Source organism: Canis aureus, chromosome 4 (genome assembly GCF_053574225.1).
Source record: "Canis aureus isolate CA01 chromosome 4, VMU_Caureus_v.1.0, whole genome shotgun sequence".
Taxonomy (NCBI): domain Eukaryota; kingdom Metazoa; phylum Chordata; class Mammalia; order Carnivora; family Canidae; genus Canis; species Canis aureus.
In genome coordinates, this window is record NC_135614.1 from 56,612,453 (window position 1) to 56,618,612 (window position 6,160).

The 6,160-nt window shown below is 40.5% G+C and overlaps 1 long non-coding RNA gene across 1 annotated transcript; it reads right to left on the reverse strand.

Moving 5' to 3' along the window:
* Positions 1-668: 668 nt before the first annotated feature.
* Positions 669-4,919, reverse strand: LOC144312755 (uncharacterized). Its single transcript, XR_013378331.1, has 3 exons — positions 3,951-4,919; positions 1,476-1,530; positions 669-804 (listed from the first exon to the last, which is right to left on the reverse strand). It is a non-coding gene; the product is annotated as an uncharacterized LOC144312755 (long non-coding RNA).
* Positions 4,920-6,160: the final 1,241 nt, after the last annotated feature.

Below are 6,160 nucleotides of genomic sequence, written 5' to 3' on the forward strand. Positions count from 1 at the left end.
CAACCACTGAACCAGTCCTTTACTAGCTCACAAAAGCCAGCTCATCTAGAAATTTCCCCCGATCTATGCAAGGGGATGAGAGCCAGGGAGCCCTACTCTCTATCATTTCTGATTAGACTAAGAAGTAATAGATCTGGCCCAAGCCAATCAGATCACTCCTGGGAATATGAAATCAAGACTCAGACACCTATTCAGTATCTGAGACTAGCTGGACTGATAATTATGAGGTAGCCAGAATTTACCAAATAGCCTGAGGAGCAGAAGAAACTAATCTACAGGAGATAAAAGAACAAAGTAACTGTGCACAGGTAGACAGAGAATTGACAAGCCTGTCCCTGTGGCATTCAAGACCCCAGCTTATATCTCTTCCTGAGGCCTTCCTCATCCCCACCCATGGGTTCATGTGACAATTGATGTTTTCTACATTATTTTCCCCTCTATACTTATGTTAGCTCCAGGCTGGCCACTCATCTATTCAGTCACCAGCTAGCTGTCAAGGCCCCAAGCTGAGCCAGGTGCTGTTCTTGGTGCTGATCCCATGGAGCTAAGCTGCAAACATGTTCGTTATCTGCAACCCAGGACCCTTAGTATAGCCCCTATACTGGCCCCAATAAGAGATACGCACACACAGAAAGAAAAGTTATACAAAAACATACACAGTTTATTGAGCATCTACTATGTGCCAGGCACCCTGCTAAGTGCTTCACATGCACCTTCTCTCAGTGAGGCAGATACTATTATCATCTTCACTTGCTCAAGGACACCCAGGATTCACAACTAACGTGGTCCGAATCTTCAGAGCCACTAAGAGACAAGAGAGAGAGAAAGGTCCAGAACAAAAGCACACACATACAAACACACACCCACACTCACATACACACCCACACGCAGACTTAAGGCCAGCCGCATCAGCACAGACTCGAGCATCCTCTTGTTCTTTATCAGATGCTGGCTTCTGTTCTTTATCTCCACCCTATGAGGAGACAAAAACCAACCCCTCCCTCTTCAGAAACCTTGAGGAGTAGTTGGGCTCTGTAATACTTTAATTGGACAAGAGCCTTCCAAATGTGCCCTCCTGAGAACAGCAGGGATGCATTTCCACCTGCCTTTCAGGGATTGTGCCCTCCCTGGATTGCGTATGAATGCTCTTAGAGAAATGCCAGAGAATCATTTTGAATGCTTTCCACCAGCAGGTCAGCACTTAGCCACTGGATGCCTCCCTGGGAGCCCCATTCCCCTTCCCTTTCACTTCTGACCCCAGACCCTGTCTGCTCCTGGCAGACCCAGAAGAGTAGGGAGCAGTGCTGACCCAGGTGGGCAGAAGAATGGATCTCTCTGCCCACGGCCCCTGCCTCCTCAGGGTGGTAAGCAAAGCACTCAAGCCTGGCCAAGGTTTTGGGGCCTGCTGTGCCTGGAAAGGACAGGGGATTCTAAGAGGAGAGAGAGAATATGGGAAGCAGAGCACAGAGACTCACTGTGTGCCTCTCATCTTCCTCATCTGTAGAGCTGGGATCCTCAAATCTGCCCAGCCTAGAAATGGATATCATTCACTAAGCACAGGCACTGTGCTAAACACATTTGCACATTATCTTTAAAAACCCTAGTCTATAGCGATGTCTCTCCCACTTTATAAGGGACAAAATTGAAGCTCCAAAAGACACAGCTGTTAAAAAAAAGAAGAAGAAGAAAGAAAGAAAGAAAGAAAGAAAGAAAGAAAGAAAGAAAGAAAGAAAGAAAGAAAGAAAGAAAGAAAAAAGAAAGAAAGAAAAAAGAAAGAAAAAAGAAAGAAAGAAAAAAGAAAGAAAGAAAGAAAAAGAAAGAAGAAAGAAAGAGAAAGAAAGAAAGAAGAAAGAAAGAAAGAAAGAAAGAAAGAAAGAAAGAAAGAAAGAAAGAAAGAAAGAAAGAAAGAAAGAAAGAAAGAAAGAAAGAAAGAAAGAAAGAAAGAAAGAAAGAAAGAAAGAAAGAAAGAAAAAAGAAAGAAAGAAAGAAAGAAAGAAAGAAAGAAAGAAAGAAAGAAAGAAAGAAAGAAAGAGCTGGTTCACATAGCTAGTCCTGGTTCCCATTATGAGCAAAGGCGGAACTGTCCCTTTCCAGATTCTACACTCTTAGCCACTAGCTGGCCTCCCTCGACTTGTGTTTAAACAAATAAAGCTGGCTGTCTGGGGAAAGAGGAAAAGGTCATGCCACTGGCACATCTCCTTCTCCATAATGTGCCAGAATTCAGCCTCATGGAGCTGGAACCCCGCTTCCTTACCTCCCCCACCCACACCTGAATCATCTCCTCACCCAGCAGCAGACTCCTTGGGACCATTTCCTGAATCCTAAGGCAGGAGGCTCAACCCCAGAACCCCTCAGCTGCCACCCAGCCCAGCAAGTCCACAGAGCTCTGGAACAAACGTGCTGACAAATCCATACCCCATCATTGTGGCTAGAGATTCTTAAAAGATGTAAGATGTGCTGAGGGAATTGGGAAGTGGTATCAGAGTTTAGGCTTCGAAGACTCTTGAAGGAACAACAGGAAACGTCTGCCTTAAAGCCCCCTATATTGGAGCTTTATGATAAATTTGGGGAACCCTCTTTGAAATCCTTTGTCTCCTATCCTCTCACTCACACTTCCCATCTAGTGTTTCTAGTTTGGCTCGCTCGTGGCTGCAGAGTGAGCCTCCTCTCCACTTGTCTGCCCTGGATTCTCAAGGTTCTCAACAAAAGAGGACAAAAACAGAAACAGCCAAATACTATCCAGTCCTCTTTGGAAAAATAAATCCTCATTGACACATGTCTCAGAAACAGAAAAGGCTATGTTTTTTTTGGAGGGGGGCTAAATATCTTCTTTATTTCCTTTCCAGCTTTTATTGAGATATAATCCACATACAGCACAGTGTACATTTAAGGTATAGAGCATACTGATTTGACTTAACCCATCATGAAGCTATTACTGCAATAAGTTTAGTTCACACCCATTACCCTATATAGATACCAAAAAAAAAGAGAGAGAGACAGAAAAAGAGAAAAAGTTTTCTCCCCTGTGATAAGAACTCAAGATTCACTCTAACAACTTCCAATATACCATACAGAGTGTTAACTGTGGTCATCATGCTGTACATTACATTCCTAGTACTTATTTATCCTCTAACTGAAAAATTTGTACATTTGGACAACCTTCATCCAATTCGCTCTCTTCACACCTCCCTAGAAAGACATGCTTTTATCTGATGCCAGATATGGCACATTTCCAGTCACAGAAGAGAACAATCAAATCCTAGAGCTAACTGTGACGCAGACGTCAGCTAGAGTCTCTCTGTGCTCATCATCCAGAGAAGGTAAAATGAAAGCTTGTTGAGTGCAGGCATTTTGCCCTTTCTTTTCCTCCACTGCTATATCCTCAGTGCCTAGAGTAGTGTGTTATTATTGTGCTTTACATTTAGATCTTCAATAAATATTTTTGAATAAATAAATAAGATTGCCTGAACACACACACACACACACACACACACATCCTCCAAGGTAGGCAATCTTATCAAATGGTCCCAGTGCTTCTCACCTCCTAGTATTTTTGCTCTTGAACAATTCTGTAATGGATGTGTTACTGAACAAGATGTGGGGAATGTTTCACAAGACAAGCTAACATACCTGTACCTGTATATCAACTCATCACAACGTACACCTTAAATAATCTTACAACTTTATGTGTTAATTCTGCCTCGGTAAAGATGAAATTTAAATTTTTTAATTAAAGTTTTAACCTAGAAAAGTGCAGCTTATATATGCCCTCCCTTTACTGCCTTACTTCCTTACTCCCCTACTAGCGCTTCCTAGAATAAACTAAATAAAGTATATGTCTTCAAATTCTTGTCTCAAGTCCTATTTCTGGGACAGTACAAATTAAGACAGCATGTTTGTTCTTAAAAGTCCTCGTGCACTTCACTTCTAGAAAATTCTAACTCACTTACTCTAGCTTCGTGCCGTCCCTTGGTTTCCTTTCCTCTTCCCCCTTTGTGACAGAGATGATCAGTTATTCGCAATATATGTTCTCCCTCCTTCCTCACCTACAGAATCCCTGGTTTTTACCTGGGCACATCTGAGTACAGATACATTTTCCAGCTTCCCTTGAAATTAGGTGCAGCCATCTTCATTCTGGCTAATTAGATATAAGAGGAAATAGTTTGTGTTCATGGTCTTTGAGAAATGTCCGTATTGGGAGGTATGTGCTCTCCTCTGCCCTTCCTACTTCCTGCTGGCTAGAGTGTAGGTATCATGACTAGAACTCCAGGAGTCACTTGGAACAGGAGGTGACTTTGACACAAGATTGAAGGAGCATAGATCTCTTACAATACTACCTAACTGAACCACTTACACATGAGAAAAAATATCTCTCTACCTTATTTAAATGGCTGTTATTTTTATTTTCTATTACTTTTGTTAATCCTAATCCAAACTGCTAAAAGCCTCTGGAATCTTACCTCCACCCATTCCTATCAAATTTAAATTTAAATGTAAAGCAGTTTACCTATCTTCTTTGGTGACCCATAACCTTTGAATCTCATGTCTCTCATCAGGTGGCTTTTTCATTGTATTTCCCTAAAAGTATGATGAGGAAAAATGGTGCCAGCTAATATATTTCACCACTCTACACAATCATAATAATTTTACCACTCTCTATGAGATTTATTCTAGATACTGTGCCCAGTGCTTACATGATTAACTCATATTTAAAAATCCATATTTTCATTTTGTAAAAATAACAGCTTTGTATGTCTTTCCTTTATAAGCTATATCTCAGTATATTGAACTAGTTAATGAAGAAACATTTTCAGTATATAAGAATTTCAGTTATTAAACTGTGAAGAAATTTGGAATTGGAATAGCACCATTTTTGTTCTCTCTAATGAATTATGGATCTATGCAATGATTTTTCAATGGCTACTAAAATTATAAAAAAGAAAGACCAACCATACTTACATGCCCTCCCAATGGAAGAACACAGCACCTATGAAACAGTCTTGCAAAAACAAGTCAAATGTAAATGTAATCATGCACCTTACTCTTGATTCACAGGAAATACAGGGACAGAAGAACATGTTAAATGACAAGGATGCAATCAGCAAAATCTAAAGTGGATAGAAAATAATCTGATTTCATCAACAAAAATATTTCAAAGAAAAAAATGTGATGATGGAGGAACCTAGAGATGAAAAGAAACTTCAGAAGCTGATATCAATGAGGAGAATGAGGACTTCCAAAAATTTTCTCCATAGAATCAGTGAGAACAGTGGCAAACTGTCAAAATTAACTGCATATTAGCCAAAGGCTTACAGCAATCTAGGGAGGATTTATTCAGGATAAATGATTGAATCTCAATAAGAACAATGAGTTTTGTGGTATTTTAACTTGCTCTTGTCTCATCTCTTCTCCCCAGCTCAGCAGTGCCTAAAAACCAGTGGTGAAAAGCAACAATCTAGCAGCCACAGAAGAGGCCAGAATGGAGTTGGAGCTCCTTCAAAGTCCCATGTTCAGAAAATTATCATTATTTGACCTATCTTCTGGTTTCCTTGGAAGACCCCTCTTGAAAGTATGAGTATGAAAAAAAAAGAAAGTATGAGTATGTCTTTCTTTGATTTGACTTGGAGCCTGACTAGTTTGAACAGACTTTTCCCCAGGGGCATCTGTTGAACACAAGTGTTTAATACCAACAGCTGTTAGGGGGTTGGGGGCTGGGGAGGGAAAAAGAGTACAGATAATGTTTGAAGCAAACAGTAAGTTAACCAAACAGCTTAAAAGGGAAAAATAAGAAATGAGATCTCCATAATTGGTTTTGAAGGGCTCTAAAATATTGCTGTAAATCTAGCAGACCACATGCATTCATAGCTGCGTGTGCAAGCTGAAAAAGACTTGAAAAGGTCCTAAGTTCTCATCTCTGGCTAAACTGAGGCTCCTTTCAAGCAGGAAGTTAAGGCTAAGGAAAGCTACAGAACTGCCTGGCTCAACATTAAACATGTGCCCCAACACAAACACAGAGCCCTCATTAAAGATAGGGCAACTCACTGGTTCCAAAAATTGAAGGAAATCTTCATTCAATTAGTTAGATTAAACTAACACTAATAGTTTGTCCTATAGGACTTTGTAGACTAACAAATGAGCACCTTGAGAGAAGACTATTGCA